A 27353-nucleotide genomic window follows, 5' to 3' on the forward strand; every position below is an offset into this window, starting at 1 on the left:
GAGGCAGGTCAGGTGGTCTGGTATTCCCATCTCTTGAAGAATTTTCTACAGTTTGTTGTGGTTGACTCAGTCAAAGGTTTGGCGTAGTCAATAAAGCAGCAGTAGCTGTTTTCCTGGAACTCTATTGCTTTTTTGATGATCCAGCAGATGTTGGCAATTTGATCTCTGGTTCCTCTGCCTTTTCTAAATCCAGCTTGAACATCTGGAAGTTCAGGGTTCATGTACTGTTGAAGTCTGGCTTGGAGAATTTTGAGCATTACTTTGCTAGTGTGTGAGATGAGTGCAACTCATCCTTTTTAAACTATTCCAGAAAACTGCAGAGGAAGGAACACTCCCAAGCTCATTCTACGAGGCCATCATCACCCTGATACCATAACTAGACAACATACCACAAAAAAAAAAATAAAACACAAAGTCCAATATCACTGATGAACACAGGCACAAAAATACAAGCAAAACAAATCCAACAAAGCATTAAAAGGATCATATTCTATGATCCAGTGGGATTTATCCCAAGGATGCAAGGATTTTTCAATAGTTGCAAATTAGTCAGTGTGATACACTGAATTAACAAATTAAAGAATAAAAACTATATGATCATCTCAATAGATGCAGAAAAAGACTTTAACAAAATTCACCACTCATTTATGATCAAAAACTCTCCAGAAAGTAGATATAGAAGAAACATACCACAACATACTAAACACCATATGGGACAAAACCACAGTTAACATTATACTCAACAGTGAAAAGTCTAGAGCATTTCCTCTAAGAACAGGAACAAGACTAGAATTTCTACTCTTGCCACTTTTATTCAACATAGTTTTTAAAGTCCTAACTATGGCAATCAGTGAAGAAAAAAAGAGTTCAAATTGGAAAAGTAAAACTGTCATTATTTACAGATGACATGATAATACACATAGAAAATCCTAAATATGCTACCAGAAAACTATTAGAGCTCATCAATGAATTCAGTAAAGTTGAAGAATACAAAATCAATACACAGAAATCTGCTGCATTTCTATACACTAACAACAAAAGATCTAAACAGAAATTAAGGAAACAATCTCATTTACCATCACATCAAAGAAGATACAATTCCAGGAATACACTCACCTAAGGAGGCAAAAGACCTGTGTTCTGAAAATTCTTAGACACTGATGAAAGAAACCAAAGATATAGAAAAAGATGGAAAGATATACCATGTTCTTGGATTGGCAGAAACAATATTGTCAAAATGATTACACTACCCAAGGCAATCTACAGATTCAATGAAATCTCAGTCAAATTACCAATGCATTTTTTCAGAGAATGAGAACGAAAAAATTTTTCAATTTGTATGAAAACACTAAAGACCCTGAATAACCAAAGGAACCTTGAGAAAGAATAATGGAGCTGGTGGCATCAGGTTCCCCAACTTCAGAATATATTAGAAAGCAACAGTAATCAGAACAGGATGGTATGGGCACAAAGACAGAAATACAGATCAATGAAACAATATATAAAGCCAGAAATAAACCAATGCATCTATGGTCAATTAACCTATGGAAAAAAAAGCAAGAATATACAAGGAGAAAACACCATTTCTTCAATAAGTAGTACTGTGAAAACTGGATAGCTACATGTAAATGAATGTAATTAGAACATTCTTTAACACCATACACAGAATAAACCTAAATGTAAGACCTGATACTACAAAACTCTTAGAGGAAAACATAGGCAGAATACTGCTGACATAAATCACAGAAAACATCTTTTCAGATCCACCTCAAAGAGCAATGAAAATAAAAACAAAAATTAATAAATGGGACCTAATTAAACCTAAAAGCCTTTGCACAGCAATGGGATGATAAACAAAATGAAAGAACAATTGGCAAAATGTATTTGCAAATGATATGACTGACCTGAGACTAAGCTCCAAAATATACAAACATCACATGCAGCTCAATATAAAATTTTTTTTTTAAATGGGCAGATTGAAATAGACATTTCTCCAAAGAAAACATACCCTTGGCCAAAAATCACATGAAAAAGATGCTCGGCCTCACTACTTATTGTTGTTGTTGTTCAGTCCCCCAGTCATGTCCGACACTTTGCAACCCCATGGACTACAGCATGCTAGGCCTCTCTGTCCCTCACCATCTCCCAAAGTTTGCCCAAGTTCATGTCCATTGCATCGGTGATGTCATCCAGCCATCTCATCCTCTGTTGCCCCCTTCTCCTTCTGCCCTCAATCTTTCCCAGCATCAGGGACATTACAATGAGTCAGCTCTTTGCATCAGATGACCAAAATAGCGGAGTTCCAACTTCAGCATCAGTCCTTCCAGTGAGTATTCAGGGTTGATTTCCCTTAAGATTGACTGGTTTGATCTTGCTGTTCAAGGGACTCTCAGGAGTCTTCTCTAGCACCATAGTTCGAAGGCATCAATTCTTTGGTGCTCCGACTTCCTTATGGTCCAGCTCTCAGAACCGTACATGACCACAGCAAAGATCATAGCCTTGACTATATGGACTTTTGTCAGCAGAGTAATGTCTCTGCTTTTTAATACACTATCTGAGTTTGTCATAGCTTTCCTGCCAAGAAGTAAGTATCTTTTGATTTCATGGCTGCAGTCACCACTCGCAGTGATTTTAAAGCCCAAGAAGAGGAAATCTGTCACTGCTTCCACTGTTTCCCCCTCTATTTGCCAAAAAGTAATGGGGCTGGATGCCGTGATCTTAGTTTTTTAATATTTAGTTATAAGCCGGCTCTTTCACTTTCTTCCTTCACCCTCATCAAGAGGATTTTTAGTTCCTCTTTGCTTTCTGCCATTAGAGTGGTATCATAAGCATATCTGAGGTTGCTGGTGTTTCTCCCACCTATCTTGATTCCAATTTGTAACTCATCCTGCCCAGCATTTCTCATGATGTGCTCAGCGTATATATTAAACAAACACAGTGGCATCAGTCAGCCCTGTTGTACTCTTTTCTCAATCTTGAACCAATCAGTTGTTCCATACAGGGTTCTAACTATTGCTTCTTGACCTGCATACAGGTTTCGCAGGAGACAAGTAAGATGGTCTGGTACTCCCACCTCTTTAAGAGCTTCCCACAGTTTATTATGATCTACACAGCCAAAGGCTTTGGCATAATCAATGAAACAGAGGTAGATGTTTTTCTGGAATTTCCTAGCTTTCTCTTTGATCCAGCAAATGTTGGCAATTTGATCTCTGGTTCCTCTTCCTTTTCTAAATTCAGCTTGAACATATGGAAGTTCTTGGATCATATAATGCTGAAGCCTAGCATGTAAGATTTTAAACATGACCTTACTAGCATGGAAGATGAGTACATTAATTATTAAAGAAATGCAAATCAAAACTATAATGAGGTATCACTTCACACTTGTCAGAGTGCCCATCATCACAATCTACAAACAATAAATGCTGGGCACAGTGTGCAGAAAAGGGAACCCTCCTACACTGTTGGTGGGAATGTAAATTGGTATAGCCACTGTGGAGAAGAGCTTGGAGTTTTCTTAAAAAATTAAAAATAGCACTACCATATAATCCACAAATCCCACTTCTAGGCAAACATTTAAAGAAAAATACAATTTGAAAAGATGCATGCACCTCAATGTTCACTTCACTATCGACAAAAACCAAGACTTGCAAGCAAAATAAATGTCCATTATTAGCAGGATGGATAAAGAAGATCTGGTACATATATACCATGGATTACAACTGAGCCATAAAGAAGAATGAAATAATGCCATTTGCAACACGCTAGACCTGGAAACTATCATATTAAGTGAAATAAGTCATACAGAGAAAGACAAATATCATGATATTCTTTATATGTGCAATCTAAAAACATGGTACAAATGAACTTAATTACAGAACAGAAACAGACTCACAGACTTAGAAAATAAACTTATGATTACCAAGGGGAACATGGAGGGGAGTGATAATGAGGAGTTTGGGATTAATATATAACACACTATTATCATAAAACACATCAACAAGGACCTACTGTACAGCACAGAGGATTCCTCAATATACTATAATAACTTCAATGGGAAAAGAAACTACAAAAGAATAGAAATATGTACACGTATAACTGGACACCTAAAAGTAACACAACACTGTAAATCAACTGTACCGCAATATAAATAAAAATTTTAAATGTATTCCATATCATGTATTGCTTTTTCTAGTTTTATTAAGATAATATTAACAAATCCTACTCTGACAATCATTTTCAATTATATATGTATCATATCACCAGGCTGTATTCCATAAATTTCCAAATGATACTCTTGAAGAAAGGCAAATACCAGACCACCCAACATGTCTCCTGAGAAACCTGTTTGCAGGTCAAGAAGTAACAGTTAGAATCGAACATGGAACAACGGGACTGGTTCAAAATTGGGAAAGGAGTAAGTTAAGGCCATATCGGAGAAGGCAATGGCAACCCACTCGTGTACTCTTGCCTGGAAAATCCCATGGACGGAGGAGCCTGGTAGGCTGCAGTCCATGGGGTCGCTAGGAGTTGGACACGACTGAGCGACTTCACTTTCACTTTTCACTTTCATGCATTGGAGAAGGAAATGGCAACCCACTCCAGTGTTCTTGCCTGGAGAATCCCAGGGATGGGGGAGCCTGGTGGGCTGCCATCTATGGGGCCGCACAGAATCGGACATGACTGAAGCGACTTAGCAGCAGCAGCAGCAAGGCCATATACTGTGACCCTGTTTATTTAACTTACATGCAGAGTACATCATGAGAAATGCCAGGCTGGATGAAGCACAAGCTGGAATCAGGATTGCTGGGAGAAATAAAATAACCTCAGACATGCAGATGACCACCCTTATGGCAGAAAGCAAAGAAGAACTAAAGAGCCTCTTGATGAAAGTGAAAGAGGAGAGTGAAAAAGTTGGCTTAAAACTCAACATTCAAAAAACTAAGATCATGGCATCTGGTCCCATCACTTCATGGCAAATGGAAGGGAAAAAAGTGGAAGTAATGACAGATTTTATTTTCGTGGGCTCCAAATCACTGCGGATGGTGACCACAGCCATGAAATTAAAAGATGTTTCCTCCTTGGAAGGAAAGCCATGACAAATCTAGACAGCATATTAAAGCAAAGACATCCGTTTGCGGACCAAGGTCCCTATAATCAAAGCTGTGGTTTTTCCAGTGGTCATATGTGGATGTGAGAGTTGGACTATAAAGAAGGCTGAGTGCTGAAGAATTGATGCTTTTGAATTGTGGTGATGGAGAAACTCTTGAAAGTCCCTTGGACTGCAAGAAGATCAAACCAGTCTATCTTAAAGGAAATCAATGCTGAATATTCATTGGAAGGACTGATGCTGAAGCTAAAGCTACAATACTTTGGCCACCTGATACAAAGAACTGACTCACTGGAAAATACCCTGATGCTGGGAAAGATTGAGGGCAGGATGAGAAGGGGGCAACAGAGGATGAGATGGTTAAATGGCATCACTCAGAGTTGAGCAAACTCTGGGAGATGGTGAAGAATTCTTGTTTGATTTTCCTCTACTTACTACAAGGAGTAGCTTAATGGATGTCAAACCAGGAGAGTAATTTATTAAAGCAGTGTCATCAAACTATACTGTATCTGAGATATACTTTAAATGGTTTTCCTGAGTCCACAATATTATATGGGCTCTACTACAAAAGTTATTTCAAGATAATTTTTAAGTAGATTAAAAACTACTATTTGGGGCTTCCCTAGTGGCTCAGTGGTAAAGAATCCACCTGCCAATGCAGGAGACACAGGTTCCATCTCTGATCTGGGAAGATCCCACATTCCATGGAGATACTAAGCCCATACACTACAACTACTGAGTCTGTGCTTTAGAGCCCATGATCCACAACAAGAGAAGCCACCGCAATGAGAAGGCTGCACATCACAACTAGAGAGTAGCTCCCTGCTCACTGCAACTAGAGAAAAGCCTGCACGGCAACGAAGACCCAACACAGCCAAAAATAAATAAAATTATTTTTTTAAAAAACTACTGTTTGGCCATCTCTGCTCTTATCTCTGAGATCTTAAGAAAAATTTTTACAAAACACACACCATTTTCAGAAATCCTGGTAACTCTGTTGAACTTATTTATGATAATTTACAAAGAGGTGAAAATTGAATAGCAAAGACATAAAGACAAAAGAGGGACTCTCAAAAATCCAAAGATTATCTTCAAAATTATAACATTCCCAAATCAAAGAAAGAAGAATTTTCTTTATAAGAGTTCAATGTTTTAATTTTTAGAAGCTTGTACAAGAGTATGTGTAGATGGCTGAAAACATTATCAAAGTTCAAAAACTAATTAAACATATTTAATATTAGTCAGCTTCATTTCCCTAATGAAATGATCACATGCAAACTCTAATGGCATTTTATCAAAATCATCTTTTGGACTTTGTGAAAATAATACTTGGCTATTTGGAAAACATCAAACAATATATAAACATTAAAAGAACAAACTTTAAGTCAGAAATCTCACTACCCAAAGATGACCACCATGAGCTTTTAAGTGACTATATTCCAGACATCTCTTTATGAGTCCATGCTAATTCACTTCAGTCTTATCTGTCTCTTTGTGAACCTATGCATTGTATCCCACCAGGCTCCTCTGCCCATGGGATTCTCCAGGCAAGAATACTGGAGTGGGTTGCCATGCTCTCCTCCAGGGGACCTTCCTGACCCGGGAATTGAACCTGCATCTCTTACATTTCTTGCATTGGTAGGCAGGTTCTTTACCACTAGCGCCATACACGAAGCCGCTTATAAGCATACGCTGATGTAACAGGTACATATTGTTTCAGCAGTTATGGAACAAATTGATAATACATCTCTTTTAATATTCAATTAGGTATTAACTCTGACTCTGAATCTCATCCTGCATAAAATGCTTTCTTCTTACCCTAAAAATATCATATGGAGAAAGGTTCACTCAGTCCATGGGGCAGATGTAGATATTACCACAAGCATAGTCTACTTCAGTCAGTCAGTCAGTTCAGTCGCTCAGTCGTGTCCGACTCTTTGAACCCCATAGACTGCAGCATGCCAGGCTTCCCTGTCCATCATCAACTCCCGGAGTTTACTCAAACTCATGTCCATTGAGTCGGTGACGCCATCCAACCATCTCATTCTCTGTCATCCCCTTCTCCACCCGCCTTCAATCTTTCCCAGCATCAGGGTCTTTTCAAATAAGTCAGCTCTTTGCATCAAGTGGCCAAAGTATTGGAGCTTCAGTTTCAACATCAATCCTTCCAATGAACATTCAGGACTGATTTCCTTTAGCATGGACTGCTTGAATCTCCTTGCAGTCCAAGGGACTCTCAAGAGTCTTCTTCAACACCACAGTTCAAAAGCATCAATTCTTCAGTGCTCAGCTTTCTTTATACTCCAACTCTCAAAACCATATGTGACTACTGTAAAAACCATAACTTTGACTATACGGACCTTTTTCAGCAAAGTAGTGTCTCTGGTTTTTAATATGCTGTCTAGGTTGGTCATAGCTTTTCTTCCAAGGAACAAGCGTCTTTTAATTTCATGGCTGCAGTCACCATCTGAAGTGATTTGGGAGCCCAAAAAAATAAACAGCCACTGTTTCTCCATCTATTTGCAATGAAGTGATGGGACTGGTTGCCACGATCTTAGTTTTCTGAATGTTGAGTTTTAAGCCAACTTTTCACTCTCCTCTTTCACTTTCATCAAGAGGCTCTTTAGTTCTTCTTTGCTTTCTGCCATAAGGGTGGTGTCATCTGCATATATGACGTTATTGATATTTCTCCCAGCAATCTTGATTCCAGCTTGTACTTCATCCAGCCCAGCATTTCTCATGATGTCTCTGCATGTAAATTAAATAAGCAGGGTGACAATATACAGACAGCCTTGACGTACTCCTTTTCCTATTTGGAACCAGTCTCCTGTTCCATGTACAGTTCTAACTGTTGCTTCCTGACCTGCATACAGATTTCTCAAGAGGAAGGTCAGGTGGTCTGGTATTCCCATCTCTTTCAGAATTTTCCAGAGTTTATTGTGAGCCACACAGTCAAAGGCTTTGTCATAGTCAATAAAGCAGAAATAGATGTTTTTCTGGAACTCTCTTGCTTTTTTGATGATCCAGCAGATGTTGGCAATTTGATCTCTGGTTCCTCTGTCTTTTCTAAAACCAGCTTGAACATATGGAAGTTCACAGTTCATGTATTGTTGAAGCCTGACCTGGAGTATTTTGAGTATTACATTACTAGCATACGAGATGAGTGCAATTGTGTGGTAGTTTGAGCATTCTTTAGCATTGCCTTTCTTAGGGATTGGAATGAAAACTGACCTTTTCCAGTCCTGTGGCCACTGCTGAGTTTTCCAAATTTGCTGGCATATTGAGTGCAGCACTTTCACAGCATCACCTTTGAGGATTTGAAACAGCTCAACTGGAAAACCATCACCTCCACTAGCTTTGTTTGTAGTGATGCTTTCTAAGGCCCATTTGACTTCCCATTCCAGGATGTCTGGCTCTAGGTGAGTGATAACACCATTGTGAATATCTGGGTCGTGAAGATCTTTTTTGTACAGTTCTTTTGTGTATTCTTCCACCTCTTCTTAATATCTTCTGCTTCTGTTAGGTCCATACCATTTCTGTCCTTTATTGAGCCCATCTTTGCATGAAATGCTCCCTTGGTATCTCTAATTTTCTTGAAGAGATCTCTAGTCTTTCCCATTCTGTTGTTTTCCTCTATTTCTTTGCATTGATGGCTGAGAAAGGCTTTCTTATCTCTCCTTGCTATTCTTTGGAACTCTGCATTCAAATGGGTATATCTTTCCTTTTCTCCTTTGCTTTTCACTTCTCTTCTTTTTACAGCTATTTGTAAGGTCTCCTCAGACAGCCATTTTGCTTTTTTGCATTTCTTTTTCTTGGGGATGGTCTTCATCCCTGTCTCCTGTACAATGTCATGAATTTCCATCCATAGTTCATCGGGCACTCTGTCTATCAGATCTAGTCCCTTAAATCTATTTCTCACTTTCACTATATAATCGTTAGGGATTTGATTTAGGTCATACCTGAATGGTCTAGTGGTTTTCCCTACTTTCTTCAATTTAAGTCTAAATTTGGCAATAAGTCTACTTGACTTCGCCATGAAAAATAGTCTATCATGATTTAAAACCACCATCTCGTTATTTTTACTTGTCCATACATGTTTTCTCAGCTTTTCATAGACTCATACCCCTCTCCTAAACCCCCTACCACTTCAAGCAGGGGAAGCACTTTCCTCTCCAATTTAAAAACTCAATCGTGCCTTAGAACATGTAACATTTTATGCCTTAGAACATGAAACATTTAATTCAGGAGTCACTTCCCCTAGTTACACAAATATGAATATACACACACATAAATGTGTGGAAAGATAAATGGATGACTGGAAATGGGAGAAACTGGTCAATCAACAGTTTTGATAGTTACATATTCCACACTATGTATGTATTATAACTTATTTAACATGACTGAGCAACTAAACTGAACTGACTCCTCTGTTAAGGAGCATTTAAGTTGTTTCTAAAATTTTACTAATATAAATAGTGCTACAGTAAATATATATTTGAAGATATACAATTATTTTTTAAGTGTGAGATCTCCCAGTCCAAAAGCATGAAGTTGGGATACTCACATTTAGCCTAATATCCTCCACAAAGTTCTAGGAATGTACACTATCAGAAGTACTTGAGATGGCCTGTTTCACTTTATACCTGATTTGCTTAGGTTTTTTAAAATTTCTGAAATCATCGCAAATGAAAAATATTGAGTTGACTTTATTTGTATTGTTGTTGTTCAGTCACTAAGTCATGTCTTACTCTTTGCAGCTCCATGAACTGCAGCACACCAGGCTTCCCTGTACTTCACTATCTCCCTGAGTTTGCTCAGTCGTGTCCATTGTCAATGATGCCATCCAATCATCTCATCCTCTGTCACCACCTTCTCCTCTTGTCCCCAATCTCTCCCAGCACCAAGGTCTTTTCCAATGAGTCAGCTCTACACATCAGGTGGCCAAAGTACTGGAGCTTCAGCTTCAGCATCAGTCCTTCCAACAAATATTCAGGGTTGATTTCCTTTAGGATTAACTGGTTTGATCTTCTTGCTGTCCAAGGGACTCTCAAGAATCTTCTCTAGCACCACGGTTTGAAAGCATCAATTCTTCCACACTCAGCCTTCTTTATAGTCCAACTCTCACATGCATACACCACTACTGGAGAAACCACAGCTTTGACTATATGAACCTTTGCTGGCAAAGTGATATTTCTGCGTTTTAATATACTGTCTAGGTTTGTTGTCTAGATTATTTTTCCCGTATAACTGTCCTAGCATCTTTATCAAAACTCACTGACCATATGTGTATGCTCTATTTCTAGACTACTATTCTGTTTTGTTGATTAAATAAGTCCTGAAGTCAGTAGTGTAACATTTTCAACTTTGACCTGCTTTTCCCAATTGTTTTGGCAATTCTAGTCTTTTCACATTTCTATATAAATTTGCAATCAACATGCCAGTTTCCACCTAAAAAGTCTGCTGTGATCTTGATTGATACTGCATTAAATCTATAAATCTTTTGAGGGAAAACTTACACATACCTTGTGACTCAGCAATCTCTTCCTAGGTATACATCTTAGAGACTCTTTGACAATTCACAAGGAGACATAAGCAAGGATGCCTCTAGCGCCACTGTTTGTAACAGAAAGATACCGACAATTTCCTTCATCAGTTGAAAGAATAAATGGTATTTATATGTAAATAAATTAAGAGATATTATATGGCAGTTAACAATGAATTGATTCATAATGGTTAAATTTTTAAAGGATATATATAATATGATTCTATTAATATTACATTAAGAATATGAAAAGCCAAAGATGTTATTTTACAATGAAAATATACATGAGAAAACTGTAAAGAAGACTTAGAGAATGTTAAATAGAAGAATCAAGATATGGGTAATTTTTTAGTGGATGGAAAATGATGAGTACATAACATTTAAGTGTTATTCTCTATGGCACACATTACATTTTAAACTGTCTTTTTATATTTCATATTTAATAAAAATTCATTTTTAAAAAGAAAGAGCAAATAATTTTGCTGGAGGAGGAAATAAGAATAAATTAAATCTCACATTAGCAAAACAGGTCAAAAGCACCATCTTAGTTTGTGCAGGCTGCTATACTATAACAGGTTACCATACACTAGAAGACTTATAAACAATGGAAATTTACTTCTCATAGTTCTGGAGGTTGGGAGTCCAAGATCAAGGTACTGGGATATTAATATGAACCCACTTCCCAGTACACTGATGTCACACTGCATTCTCACATGGCAAAAGTGGGGAGGGAGCTCTTTTGGGTCTCTTTTATAGGGGTACTAACACCATTCATGACAGCTCCACCTTTATTACCTAATTACCTCCTGGTTTCAGGCTCCAATACTATCACTTTAGGGAGTTTAGGATTTTAAGATATAAATGTGGGGGTGTACACAAACATTCAGTCCATGACAAGCACTTATGGTTCTTTTACTTTTAAAAATGTATAATTGCTTATTCATACCTTTCTATGTTTGACCTATGAATAAGAAAATGATGCTCTAAATAATATCTGCAGTCACCAATGTGAACATTTTAACACTGTGGTTTTTGACATTCACTGCCTCCAGAGTAACAAATGCACTTTGAACTGTGAGAATTCATCTTTGGATAAAAACACCATGTAAGATAAAGCAGGCAGTGCCTTTCTCTTCTGCCTCTCCACTTTCTTTCAGGTCTCTCTAGTGCACAAACCTTCTGTACTTAGGGGTAAGCACTGTATCTTTAAAGCACTAGTCATTTTGATAAATGGCCGTTCCGTGAGTGTTTGGACATGTGTCAGATAATGCCTGTCATTTGTCAAGTAGCAAATATAAAACTCTATAACTCAAGAGGAAATAATAACTCTTTCAAACCAAGAAATATTGGTAGCATCAGGAAGTACAACAAACAAGAAGGCTGAGCCCAGTGGATTTCTGAAAAGCCCTTTGAATAATAAGCTGTTCTGCTATATTTGTTATTTTTAGGTCTGCCTCCTCTGCTCACCTTAACGGCAGGGTTAAGCCTTGCTCATTTTTTAATCCTTTATACTTAGGACTGGTTTTCAATAAGTGTCCTTGATTGATACTCTGACATTTATTTTTTGATGACTCTTTAAAATAAAAACATGTCTTTTTCACTGTATATTTTCAAATCCTGTATTTTTGTACCAAATACTGAATCTTTTGAAAATTTAGACACACTTTCACATTTTGGAGACATTAATCAAGTAATTATTTGATACTGAGAAGGTACTACCAGTGGTACAGATTAAAAATTAATCCCTGGCTGCTTTTAATTAAATTTTGTGTTTGGTGCTAATAAAAAGGTACTTGAAGCCTTCAACAACCACCCTGGGCTTCAAAGACATTAATTATTACTCAGATATCTTACCTTTAACATTGCAGCTCAGCAAGAAAAGAACCTCTCCTGAAATGTTTTCCTATTATGCTCTCACTATAGAGAGTATATGACTATGAAGAACAAAGCAAAGAAAGGAAACAGTCTAAGGAACAAAGCACATGAAGTTTGACTGGAGTGAAGGTCCTTCCAGTCAAAGGGCTCTCCAGTTCACAGGAGGCCCAGAATTTTTCAGGAATGTATGCTCAAGTTCCAAACATGAAGTCACACATTTAAATCATAAGAAGCCAATCCTTTGGCCACCAGAAGAAGCAAATTATTTGGGAGTTCTGCTAAGAGCAAAAGAACCCTCACCAGTCATACCCAGATTTACAGAGTGAGGCTGCAGAGAATGGCCCTGCAGGCATGACATGGTCCTTCGTAACCATATGTCAAGAACAGGCTAACGTTTGTGCTTCTTTCTTGATGATTCTAAAAGCAGATGGAACTGAAAGGTGAGCTTATCACCAGGAGGTGAAGACCAAGTTCTCTTCATCTCCCTGACACGCCCCATGAACAACACATTGGGATTTTCTTTCTTTGGGAAACATCACCAAGTCAAGTCTCAATACTTGGGAAACATGGTACACTCAGCTCAGTGTTTTCTCAGTTTGTTTAGTGGCTATTTCCAAAAGATCTGGGCCTTCCCTGATAGCTCAGCTGGTAAAGAATCTGGCTGCAATGCAGGAGACCCCAGTTCAATTCTTGGGTTGGGAAGATCCACTGGAGAAGGGATAGGCTACCCACTCCAGTATTCTTGGGCTTCCCTTGTGGCTCAGCTGGTAAAGAATCCACCTGCAATGTGGGACACCTGGGTTCGATCCCTGGGTTGGGAAGATCCCCTGGAGAAGAGAGAGGCTACCCACTCCAGTATTTGGGCCTGGAGAATTCCATGGACTGTATAGTCCATGGGATGGCAAAGAGTTGGACATGACTGAGCAACTTTCACTTTCCAAAAGATCTTGGATGACCCTTTTCCATGAGGATCATAGAATTTAGAGGGACAGGAGGTCTTGAGACCATACTTGGTTGTCTTTCACCTGAGTTTTCCTAAGCCTTACAACTCCCCCCACCCATGCATATCCAGTTTAGCTAGTTCTACAAATAAATTTTAAATCCTTCAAGGGTAGATGTTATGGCATTTTCACCTTCTCTATGCAGATGTTTGACATGGTGTGTTTTCTTAGCAGCTTAGAACAACATATATTTATTACTTCATAGCTTCCACAGGCCATAAATCTTGGCACAACTTACATCAGTCCTCTGCTCAGGGTTTAACAAGGCTGCAATCAAGGTGTTGGCTAATCCGCACTCCAGTCTGAGGTCTTCTTCCAACCTCACCATTTTTGGACAAGATTTATTTCTTGAGGTTGTAGTAGTAGGGCCCTCAGCTCCTGGAGTCTGCCTATCATTTGCTGTCACATAGCCATCTCCACAACACAGTCTTTGGCTTCTTAAGACTAACAAGAGACCATTTGTTGCTACTTCTTTGCTGTTACCTCTTGATGAATATGGCACATTCTTAAGGAAGACAGAGGTTATTCTGCATGGGCCTTGAGACAGATCAAGTCCATTAAGCCTTCCTCCAGGCATACTACTCTTTTGTCTTGGGATTTATTGTCTTTGTGAGAAATAAGTAGTATTCATTCTCTGAAATTCAAGAGCTTATAGAAACTTGAGGAAAGCCTATATCGTGTAGTGACCTAAAACAGAAATAAACCTTGAGACAGAATTCTATAGTGATTACCTATTTTATTCCTAATCTGAGTTGGTTTCTGACTTATTCTCATCTCTATGTTAATTCAGCTTAACTCCTGAATTTATAGAGACAAACAATACTGTTAATAAAATCTCTGAATGAGAACTATTATCATTTGCTAGGTCTATCTACATGTAACACTATTAGTAAGAAATAAACAGTAGATTCTCATATTATTCTCTTTAAATTTCTTCTCACTAGAAGACAGGTTAAAAAATGCAAACCACAGCAGTTAGGAGAGTGGTTTTGGTCTGGCTTGGAGCTCCATGTTGTGGGGTCTTGTTTGGTATAGTTTAATGTGATAGGTTCACTTCTTTCTTCTTGAGGGCTTCCTGGTGGCTGTTGATTTCTATGATGTGAACACCCTTTTGGCCATTCTGATGACAGGAAGAAGGCTTTAAACCCCTTTTAACAAGAAGAATCATTCTCTGCTTGGAGAGGAAATGAACGTGGGTCCCTAATTGTGGAAGAAGCAAAGATGAAGTGCCACTCCCTGCAATGCTCCAGCAATAGAATCACCACTTACTTGCTTTATGCCAACTCTTGTTTTGGCTGTACCAAATGGCTAAAGTACACTTCTCTCTCCTTCCACAATTCTGCCACAAAGACACATGAGGTTAAGAACAATGTGGCATGTATGGATGTTGAAAAACTCTCCAGGGTCTCTGATTCTGTGGTCCTCCTTCTTCAGTAAAAATTTTCAAAAACTAATGAGTTAGAGGCTAGAGGACTAGAGGTAGAGACAGAAATGGAGCAACCAGAGACAGACTTAAGAATTACAATTTCAGGATCAAGGATGACAACATACCATGTGGTTAAGAGATTAAGAAGCAAACTAAGAAGAGACCATGAATGGTTAGTGGATACTTTTAAGAAGTGAATGCTAAAGCTATGTTGTAAAAGAATAAGAAGGACACTGGAGTAGTTTAAAGGGGTAATAAAATCACTTTTGTAGGAAAGGAAAGCCAAAGAGAGGGAGTTTTTCTTTTCTTTTTTTTTTTTTTTTTGAGATGTGTTTTGTTCTGTTCAAGCTGCTACTAACAAAATTCCATAGATTGGGTAGTTTAAACTACAAAAATTTATTTCTCCCAGTTCTGAAGACTGGGAAGGCTGAGATCAGGGTGCCAGCATGCTTGGGTTCTGCTTCACCTCAGTCAAGTCTGACTCTTTTGTGACCCCATGGACTGTAACCTGCCAGGCTCATCTGTCCATGAGACTCTCCAGGCAAGAATACTAGAGTGGGTTGCCATTTCTTACTCCAGGGGATCTTCTTGACCCAAGGATCGAACCTGCATCTCCTATGTCTCCTGCACTGGCAGGCAGGTTCTTTACCACTAATGCTACCTGGGAAGCCTGGTGAAGGCCCTCTTTTTCCTGGTTTACATACAGTCTGTCTACTGTGCCCTAACATGGCAGAGAGAGAAAACTCTGGCCTGTTCATCCTCTCATAAAGGCACCAGTTCCACCATGAAGCCTCCACTGTCATGACCTCACCCAAGTCCAATTATTTCCCCAAATCTTCACCTCCAGATACCATCCCATTAGGAATTAAGGACTTTAACATAAGAATCTGGGGGAATACAAACATTTAGTCCATAGGATGCTGGGTTTTGAGGTTTTAGCTGTCTGTTTATAAATTAGTTATAAGATGCTGACTATTCTCAGAATAATATTGTCTAATCTCAGAATATTCTCAGAAAAGTAACTGGGTAAATTGCAAGGCAATAATTATATACTAAGAATTATATTGCTTGGTATTTTACCACCTGGAAAATGCTAGAAACCAACATTTCTAACATTCTCGCCTGAAATATTCAATCTATTCTTGCGACTGATCCTAGAATTCACTGACTGAAGTGCTGAAACACTCACAACACAAAATTTCAAAGAATTTCAGAGCTGGTAGATCATCTTATCCAATTATTCAGTCTCCTTTCCTTTTGAAGATGAAGAAACTGGGACACAGAGAGGGCTGAAGATGACTGTTGAGATCTTTTCTAACCCTGAGGATATATAACCTTAGGAACTAGTTTGCTAAAGTTCTCACAATTCTTCTAAATAAGTGAACAGTATCTCACGCTGACCCTATTTATATAATTATTGGTTAGCAACTACTGATTTTCAACTTATTTGGATGATAAAACATAAAACAAAGCAAGGAGATATGACTGGTTCTGAATCATTCATGTCCACTAAAGGTATTTTAAGCTTCTCCTGGGAATGAGAAATAACTCTTATTTCACTTTTGAAGCCAAGTTTTACAGAGAGACTGGCATTAATCACCACCTAAAAAACCTTCTTTCCACCATGTCATTGACAGATGCAGTTAGTAATGCCCATAACTTGAACACAGTGTTGTTCGAACTGAATCAAACAAATTTCAGGAATTCACTGCCTATGACAGGAAACACCAACCCAAAAGCATTATAAGGACAGAAAAATGAGAAGACACTGAATTTGAGGGAACAGCAAAAACAAAAATATTCCCTGTGTTTAAACTGAATGAGGGAAATGAAGATTAACTGTCAACATCCAAATTCTCACTGTCCACAGCCTTCTCCTCATTTTCTTTCTCCTCATCTCTTATTCTCTCACTCACCTTGCAGGTACACACAAAGGAAAGAAAAGAAAAGAAAAACTATGTACCTTGCCTCACAGATAAGGAACCAGAGGTGCAGAGAATTGAAATGGAATGCCAAATTTCATGCAAAAAGTGTTTGTTAGAATTAGAGTTAGCTTTTTAGTCTATTAGACCAATCATTAAATAAGCAGAAAGAACCCAGTTCCTTTAAATCATTGAAAATGAGCAACTACAAACAAAGCCAATGGTGGTGATGGAATTCCAGCTGAGCTATTTCAAATCCTACAAGATGATACTATGAAAGTGCTGCACTCATATGCCAGCAAATTTGGAAAACTCAGCAGTGGCCACAGAACTAGAAAAGGTCAGTTTTCATTCCAATCCCAAAGAAAGGCAGTGCCAAAGAATGTTCAAACTACTGCACAATTGCACTCATTTCACATGCTAGCAAAGTAATGCTCAAAATCCTTCAAGCTAGGCTTCAAGAGTATGTGAACCAAGAACTTACAGATATATAAGCTGGGCTTTAGAACAGGCAGAGGAACCAGAGATCAAACTGCCAGCATTCATTGGATCATAGAAAAAGCAAGAGAATTCCAGAAAAACATCTGCTTCTGCTTCACTGACTATACCCAAGCCTGTGTGGATCACAACAAACTGTGGAAAATTCTTAAACATATTGGAATACCAGACCACCGCCTGCGAAACCTGTATGCAGGTCAAGAAACAACAATTAGAACCAGACATGGAATAAGTGACTGGTTCAAAATTGGGAAAGGAGTACGTCAAGGCTGTATATTGTCACCCCGCTTGTTTAGCTTATATACAGAGTACATCATGTGAAATGCTGGGCTGGATGAAGCATAAGCTGGATTACCAGATTACCGGACTACTGGAAGAAATATCAATAACCTCATATATGCAGATGACACCACCCTTATGGCAGAAAGCAAAGAGGAATTAAAGAGCCTCTTGATGAATGTGAAAGAGGAGAATGCAAAAGCTGGCTTCAAACTCAACATTCAAAAAATTAAGATCATGATGTCCAGTCCCATCACTTCATGGTAAATAGATGGGGAAACAATAGAAACAGTGAGAGACTTTATTTTGGGGGGCTCCAAAATCACTGCAGATGGTGACTGCAACCATGAAATTAAAAGATGCTCCTTGGAAGAAAAGCAAACCTAGACAGCGTATTAAAAAGCAGAGACGTAACTTTGCCTACAAAGGTCCGTATAGTCAAACCTATGGTTTTCCTAGTAGTCATGTATGGATGTGAGAGCTGAACAATAAAAAAAGGCTGAGCGCTGAAGAACTGATGCCTTCAAACTGTGGTGCTGGAGAATACTCTTGAGAGTCCCTTGGACAGCAAGGAGATCAAACCAGTCAATCCTAAAATAAATCAACCCTGAATATTCATTGGAAGGACTGATGATGAGGCTGAAGCTCCAATACTTTGACCACCTGACAGGAAAAAAGAAAAGATCCTGATGCTGGGAAAAATTGAGGGCAGGAGGCAAAGGGGACAGAGGATGAGATGGCTGGATGGCATCACTGACCTAACAGACATGAGCTTGAGCAAAGTCCAGGATATGGCAAAGGACAGGGAAGCCTGGAATGCTGCAGTCCATGGGGTCACAAAGAGTTGGACATGACTGAGCAACTGAACAACAACAACACCATGCACGTAGGAGGACTTAAATAGTATATTAAAGACACAGATCACAGCCTTCTAAAAATTTAGATCTCCTGCAGAGATTGGATACAATTAAAGAACTGTCTAGTGACTATCTAATGAGATCTGATATACTGGGTTGGCAAGAGGTTTAATCCTTTTTTTTTTTTTTTCATTTCATCCTATTCATTTTGATTTATGGAAGGTAGAAAGATTCCCCTTTCTTCCAGAAATGGAATTAATTGCAGCACTTTAATAATCTTAGTGAACCCAACATCCCCTGTGAAAATGAGAGAAGAGCCCAAGATTCAAAGTAGATAGAACAAATTGACAGGGAATGTGGGTGGGAAAGAAATGAGAAAAGTATTCCAGACTAAAAGTCTTATACGTTTGAGACACAAGAAGTAATAGAATTTGAGTGGCAGAATTCAGTTTTATTGAATCATGCAATTTATAATATCTAAAGATTTTGATGACCTTCTCTAAGGCAATTTACTTAAATATTTAGTGAGAACCACAGCAGCCTTTCAGTACTCATACATGCATGCCATGCCTTTTAAAGAACATAATTAAGTAGAAAAAATGAGGAAGTCATAAAATGCAATCTTCCCCCCAAGCAACCACAGGTTCTTCTCAATCCATGCCTACATTAGGAAAGGCCAAGGTCATGCAAGTCAAACAACTTACAAGCCCAGTAAGGAACAGACAAGTGTAGGTAGTTTCTAGTAGAACTGATTTGGGCTAGAAATTCTGTGAACATCACTGAAGCCTGAATTTTAACAAGCAAAACTTCAAGGGGGAAGTAGGGAGAGGAGTACTCAAATGATCCACGAGAGGAAAGGTACAAGAAAAAATTTCTACACCAATTGACTTTGCCCAGCAACACAGGAATTCACATTTCCCTACTACCATCTTACAGTACCTCAAAGAAAACAATTAGTCTAAATCTACACCATCATTTTTTTATTTCTACATCGAAATAGAAATGATGATTCTCCAATACTATAGGAAATGTCAATTGAATCAGTGAACCATGCTACACAGCAGGAAACTATAGACAGACAGGGATATGAGCCCCAATTCCACTTTCTTGGTCCACATAACCAAGGCCAGTTTCCCTTCTTTTCCCACTCTCCCTCGTCTCAGTTTCCAGCACCAACTCTAATGACCAATGCAATATCTCTCATAAAAAGTCAAGAAGCATTTTAAATGTTCTATTTAATTCTATCTGGCAAATATTTAGCAGCAACTGTGTGGCACACATTGTACAAGGCAAGTATTAATTAGGCATGGCCCTGTTTTCAAGGAGCTTATCACTTAATGTACTCACTGGGATGATATATAAAGATATGTAAGTATAAAGACTAAAAAGAAAGAACAAAGAAAAAAAAAAAGTCAGGAGCAAATTATATACCACTAAAATACTAATCTAATAGCAAAAACAACTATTTCTGAGGCCCAAGAGTGAAAGGGTCTAGGACAAAGTAAGGCACATGTGCCATCACAAATCATCTGCATCACTGGGTCTCATGAGATAGTACTCAAACCTCAACTGATACCCACTCTTACTGATACCCTCTGATACCCACTTAGTTGGCACCATTTAAAATTATAAAATGTTAGCACTAGAAGGGACCTTAGAGATCAGGTAGTCTTATTCCCTCATTTTAAAACTCAGACTAGAGATGAAAATATCGGTTTATAATTCCATAATCAACTTGTTGAATGGTGAAGATCAGAATGAATGCAGTCATCTGACTCCCTATGTTTGTTCAGCTACACCACATTGTCTCCTACTCATATGACATCTGCCCTGTATACATCCAAATTCTCATTGCTTGTCCACTGAAAGCTCCACCTTCACCTTGGAGCTCCTCTAACCATTGTGGCTCTACTGGCCTCAGTCTTCTTTGAGTTCCTACAACGCTTGCAGGCTAAGCCACACAGTTTCCTAATAACATTCCATTGTTTCTCGTAGGAAATGCTCACAAACACCCTGTAGGTGACTGGAGGGTAGGGACTGATTACTGCTCTTCTGTTCCTGGTTTCTACTGGGCACAGACAACGTGGCTCTAAATACCTGTTTAGTGGTTGAATCATCATCAAATGTAACTTAATTGCTTCTGTCCACCTATGTTGAGTGTATCAGTTACCTTTATTGCCTGAAAAAGCCAGACTTCTCTTAAAAGTAACATCTGCTTTCTCACAGGTTAGCCAATCCAAGCATTCATGTTTCAAAACTCAAAAGACATTCAACTTAGATTTACATAAGGCAAAAGATTAAAGTGTTCCATTGTTTAGTTTGGGAACATTTGATTTTGCTCTGTAGGTAGACCTTGGATAAGTCACTTAACTTCTCTGAATCATGGGCTCCTCATCTCTAATATGGGGATAGTAGCATCTACTTTATATGTAGACAATATTGTCATGAAAGTCAGTAACGAAGCATTGGAATGCCCTTTTCCTCTATATCCCACTGTTCCCTGTGACCTAAATCCAGATCAGTCCTATGCCTCATTCTGCCAATTCCTTGTACAGTTCCAGCAAATATCCACAAAGTTGGCTAAAACGGGCTTAAGGGACTTCCCTGGTGGTCCAGTGGTTAAGAATCGGCCTTGCAATACAGGGGACACGGGTTCAATCCCTAACCAGGGAACTAAAATCTCACATGCCATGGAGTAACTAAGCATGCACACCACAACTACTGAGCCCTCGAGCCACAACTAGAGAATCCGTGTGCTGCAACAAAATGTCCTACGTGACACAACAAAGATCCCACATGACACACCTAAGACCCAACACAGCTGAATAAATAAATTAATTAAAAATTTTAAATAAATAAAATAAAATGGACTTAAGATGGGACTCCTCCGTAAGACATCTGTGTTTCAACAGAATACTTCTAATGTAAAACTTCCTCAAGCCTCAAAGGCTCCGACATCCTTTTGGATGACAGGCAGTGGAGCAGACATTTAGCAAGGGAGTCCTGCTGGCACCCCTCAAACAGGAGCCTCAAATTGTCTGGTTTCTCATATATATTCCAGTCTCAGCTCTGCCTGGGTTTCAAGTTACTTTTTTCAAAAATAAGGGCAACAATTGAGATGGTCACAAAAATCCTTTCCAGCTCTAGAATTCTATGCCACCCTTTATAACCAGAAGACAGCTGCTAAATAAGGACCAGAAGTCATGATGTTAACTGTAACCAAATAAAGAAAAATAATCATTTAGTGATACTAGACCTACAGAAAATTATGATAGTCAGGAAAGCCAGAAATAAAAAATGCTATTTTCCCTGATTTTTATTTGTATTTTATTTTTATTTGATTTTTGTTTGTACGTTAAAAAAAAATGAGGGTACTTTTCAGACTGAAATGAAAATAATATATATTGCATATATACTCTATGAATGGGCCAGGAAAAATAAGTTATTTTCAAAGAACAGGTGGAAAAAAGGATTTTTCAAATGAAATAAAATTATTTAGCAACATTACAGCACATTTATATATCTTTAGGGGCTTCTGAAGTGGCACAATGGTAAAGAATTCACTTGCAATGTAGGAGATGCAGGTTCGATCCCTGGGTCAGGAAGATCCCCTGGAGCAGGAAATGGCAACCCACTTCAGTATTCTTGCCTGGAAAATCACATGGACAGAAGAGCCTGGAGGGCTACAGTCCATTGGGTTGCAAAAGAGTTGGACATGAGTTAGCCACTAAATAACAAGAATATATCCTCAAAGTCTGAATTTCAGCCCTTCATCTACAGGGTTAGAGCCCAATGCCCTACTCCATTCATCATCCCCCCTTGCAATGCTCTGGTCATTTACAGTGTGCTAGGGAGAAGAAGGGAAGGAGGCCTCTCTGGATGGATCCCAAGTAGTGTAGATGACACAGGAGAGATATGTGTATCTGTGGCTAATGACCCCTTATTCTAATTCTTAAAATATTTAAGGTTCCTTTTCAGCTGGTGAGGACCCAAGCATTCTATGGCTCCTGGATGGAAACTCGAAAGTATCCCACTGTCAATCAAATAAATGAATATTTTACCTTAATAACATTATGCCCAGCAGCAATACTAACTATGGGATTATGATCAAGTCATGCCACAGCCTTCATTCCCTGAGCTATGAAACGAAGTTATCAAGGGAGACAATCTTGAGGTTTTCATCAAGCTATATTTTATCTCATAATACTGAGTATATCAAAGCAGGGACTGTGGATTGATTTTTTTTTTCCCATGATGTCACAAGAGATGGAAAGGTAAACGCAGTGATTAGTGCAGGAAAGGGTTAAGTAGACAACACATACGAAGAGCAAGAGATAAAAGAAAGACCCTGAAGGTATCAAGGCACAATATTATATGTGTCTTAACAATCTGCAGCAAACCTGGAGGGGTCCAGAATGGCCCAATTGCAAGTTCCCTTCCCCACTGTGCTCCCTAGGTAAAGTGCTAGGGAGGTACCTTGGTACCTTGCTTCCAGGATCCCAGGTTCATCTCCCATAGCTTCTCCCCTTTTTCAGTATCTTCCCCAAAAAAGGATGCATAAAATGTAGATTTGGGGCCTCTTGCCTATCTGAAAATGCCTTTTTCTTCCTCATCTTTCACAGAGAGTCTGACTGGGTTTAGAATTCTAGTTTGATGACTGTGACCAGATCACACCATTTGTTCTTCATAACTCTGAAGGGATTGTTCCATTAACTTCTAGTGGATCAGGCCGCTGCTAAGAAGCCTGATCCAATTTTTATTCCCAATCCTTTCTTTGGACCTATTAATTCTCTTAGTGTTTCAAAAATTCACAACAATTTGACTTGATTTTTCTCTTCCAAGTTTTGGTGCTGGTTATTTGGCAGTTCTTCCCCTCTTGAGACTCAAATTCCTTGGTTTGGGGAATTAATCTCACATTACTGTTTTCATTCATTTCTTCACCTATATTTTCTCTATTCTCTCTCTACATAACTTTCAATAGACACGTAGAACTGCAGTTCTCATCTTTTCTCTCCAATTGTCAGTTTCTTTGCTTCTTATTTTACTTCCTACAAAATTCAACTTTCATTTAATGTTCCCATTTTATTTAGCACCACACATTTTTATGCTCTTTCCTGCTCTCTGATTTCTCTTTTTAGTATAGAATACATTGAAACTCTTCTAATATCTCTCTGAGGATATTATGAGATTTTTTTGAAGTGTTCTCTTTTCTACACATTTTTTTTTAGTGTTTTCTGTTTATACTTTGTACAATTTTAATTTCAGTGTAAGTAACATGTGTGCTTTCTTTCAGAGGTTGTTCTAAAATACCAACCTGAGTCTGAAATATTTCTAACATTAATTCCTGTCATTCATATTTAAAGCTAAAATGGTAACAAGCTGACTGACCTCTGTGTGTATTGGTGGTCTTGCCAGTTGCTGGTTGGACACTGTCCCGTGACCTTTTCTTCTCTGTTGCAGAAGAGACACCTCTGAGTGACTGCCTGCCATTTGGTATTCCAAGAGTAGAGTAGGGAAAGGAGATGGGGTTCCCAGTGTTCGATGTGCAGACTCTGGTTTCATCCCCTTCATCCAGCCCTGTGCCTCTGCTCACCCCAGAGCAAGGTTTCTCAGCCTCAGCACTAATGACATCTGGGGCTAAACAATCCTTTGCTATGGGAGGCCATCCTGGACACTGCTGGGCTGTTTAGCCTCTCTAACCACTAGACACCAGAAGTTTCCCAAGTTCTGACAACTAAAAAGGTCTCTAGATATTGGCAAGCTTCCCCCAGAGGGTGGGGAGCAAAACAGTCCCTGCTTGAGAACGCAGGCCTGCCAAGTGCCTGGGCTCCCTGAGGGAGCAGTTTCTCCAGCCTGTTTTCCCAGTTGTAGATGTCTAGGCTCCTACAGAAGCAAGGGTAGGGGTGGCTGCCTGGCACTGTGGGGTATGGGAGGGAAAGTGCAGGTTTAAACGTCGTATGTAGACTGACTTTCCTGTCCTTTATTCTTGCTACCTGTGGTACCTGGGGATACCATGATCGGTACCTCCAATCATGCTGCCTTTCTGAGAATCACGTGAGTGTTGTTTGACAACATCTACAAGCACAAATTACAGCTTTATCTCATTGCTGTATCAGTCTCCACCCCTACAAATCTCTTTACCTATTCCAGAAATGTTTGGGCACTTCCAGCCCACTCCTGACTTCTCTCCTTCCTCTTGACTATTGAACTTAAACTTTTATGCCTTGCACCAGCATTTAAGCGGACTTTTAGAAGGACGCTGAGGTGAACCATGTGTTCAAAGCTCCATGCTCAACTAGAAATTTGTACTATTATTTTACAACTTCAATTCTTCGTTTAGATACATACAGGAGAAATTTCTTGAGCAGTTATCCTGAAAATTTTATGGACTAATTATATAGAATGATACTGATCATCCTTGCCTTTTTTTTTTTCCTAACTCAAGTCAATTATCTCATGTTTCCAGGAGATTAGCTTTAATAGTTTAAGGAAAATGGAGGAGCTGACAGAATTCAGGCCCTCTTTTTAAGAAAACTATTTTTGTAACTCTTCCGTAACTTTTTAAAACTTAAAACTCCCAAAAGCCTAAGATGAACAGGTAGGAGGATTAAGGAGATAACACTCTTGTCCAGTGATGCTTTTTTGGAAAAATGAGGGGACACCTTCCAGACCTCCCAGTGGACAACCACAACATCTGGGGGTGCCAGCAAGTAAAAATAAACGTGAAGGAAGACTGGATTGTACCACACATCTCATTCCTAGGGTTCCTCAAGCAAGGACTCCTGCCAAGTCATGTATTTTTAGCTTGATACATTCTACTAGGTGGGAATGGTAATACAACCATCATACAATTTTCCAGATTTCTCCAAGAACAACTGACTAAAATATGTATTCAGCTTGGGCTTCCTAGGTGACATATAAGTAAAGAATCCGCCTGCCAATACAGGAGACACAAGAGATGTGAGTTCAATCTCTTGGCCAGGAAGATCTCCTGGAGGAGGAAATAGCAACCCACTTAAGTGTTCTTGCCTGGAAAATTCCATGGATGGAGGAGCCTGGTGGGCTATAGTCCATGGGGTCGCAAAGAGTTGGACATGACTGAGCACGCACCCACACATGCATGCTTTCAGCTTGTCTATTCATATGCCTCTGGTCAGATTTAGAAAGCAAGGAAAAGCAAAAGGAAAAGATTGAGTCAGAAGAATTGAAAAAGAAATAGAAAAATGGAACAGTTAGAAACTTAAAAATAAAGGAAAGCCATTCTGATGACAATGGGGGGATCTGATATTCTTGGAACCATAAATACATTTCCTCTATCTAAAAGCATCATCAGTATCCTAAATTAGACCTGCCAGGTTTTCAAAACTTAACCTATGAATTTTCCAGTAGAATTTTACATTAGTGCCTGAACAATACAAGAACAAATCCATCATTGTAAATCATCCTAGCCATTTAGGGCCATGGACTTAAAAGTAGTTGGCAAACTTAGGGTGTTACGAAGCTTAATTAAAAACAGCTCATTTTTTCTGAACATCATTACTTTTGGCAGCACATTTATCAGCAAGTGAAATGAGTTGGATAGTAAAGAGGAACAGATACAAGCTTTTTTAAAATAAACTCAGAGACCCTGAGTATTACAAAATCTTAGTTAATTCACCTCATTAATTTCAGAACTGGTGTAAGCCTCACCCACTCTGGGAGACCTACTGTGTCAGCCCTGCCTGATTTCCACTGGCTCCACTGATGGATGCCTGCTTCTGCCTCCTTGATTGCTCTCAAGGATCCAAGCTTTCAAACGGCAGTCCCTCTCCCACAGTGTCAATTCCCATCGAAATTCTTCACCTCAGTAGGCAGAGTAGAATAAGGCTAAAAACATTCTATAGCACAAACACGTCTGTGCCCTTGGCCTAACTAGCAGCATGTTTAAAATTGGACACATGGAACAGCAGACATGTATTCCTTCCATCAATCTCAAGGGGCAGAAATACTCCTCTTTAAATGATTCTTGGGTCACTTGGTTTTTAATTCTGAATCTTACAAGGATAAAACTTGATTCCAAATCTACTTAAACTTATTTTTTAACAGACAAAATTTAAGCCATATTTCCATGGCTTACGTGAAAATTCAAGCAGTTTTTTCCAACCTGGCCTTGGAAAGCATACTGATGGCTCAAAGGTCAAGCATCTGTCTTAGTAAAGAAAACTTTCAAGTTTTAACTTAGTTTAAAGAAAATTCCACCAATTGAAGTTCTGGTGAATTTGCTTTTTATTCCTCAGGTAGGTTATTGTCCTAGGTCGTGAGAAGTACAGAAGACCTGACATTCAGAATGACTATGAAGCAACAATCATAGAAATAAAACTCCCCATTCAGATATTTAACATCCCTTTTGACTTCTGCATGGCTCCTATTTTAAATATCATGACAATGGCTGAAACATTCCTCATCTCACTTCTGATGTATGTGGAAAACTGACCTATTTTCTGGTGGTAGAAACTAACCTGGCTAAAATGTTTCTTTTAAAATGTGAATTTAAAAATCCAAAATTGTAAATATATTTTATAACCTTTAAAATTATTATGGGATTTCCCTGGCAGCACAGTGGATTGGCACGCCTGCCAATGCAGGGGACACAGATTTGATCCCTTGTCCAGAAAAGGATGCCGTGGAGCAGCTAAGCCCACACACCACAACTACCGAGCCCTGCTCTAGACCCTAGGTGTTCCAACTTCTGAAGCCCCCATGCCGAGCGCCTGTGCTCCACAGCAAGAAAAGTCACTGCAATGAGAAGCCCTCGAACCACAATGAAGAACTGCCCTCACTCGCCACAACCAGAGAAAGCCTGTGCA

General features: G+C 38.9%; 1 protein-coding gene across 11 annotated transcripts in view; it reads right to left on the reverse strand.

The window, feature by feature from the left end:
- The window catches only part of RGS7 (regulator of G protein signaling 7), a 467979-nt gene that overhangs the window by 329300 nt on the left and 111326 nt on the right, over positions 1-27353 (reverse strand). For 2 of the 11 annotated variants that reach the window (XM_081485633.1, XM_081485635.1), the window contains one exon: positions 10630-10720. The exons of the other annotated variants lie outside the window; for them this stretch is intronic. The gene's annotated coding sequence lies outside the window, so the exon portion shown is untranslated. The remainder of the gene's footprint in view (positions 1-10629; positions 10721-27353) is intronic. 11 annotated transcript variants of the gene reach the window in all.

The sequence above is a fragment of the Giraffa tippelskirchi genome, chromosome 5 (assembly GCF_054371585.1).
Source record: "Giraffa tippelskirchi isolate mGirTip1 chromosome 5, T2T-mGirTip1v1.2.pri, whole genome shotgun sequence".
Taxonomy (NCBI): domain Eukaryota; kingdom Metazoa; phylum Chordata; class Mammalia; order Artiodactyla; family Giraffidae; genus Giraffa; species Giraffa tippelskirchi.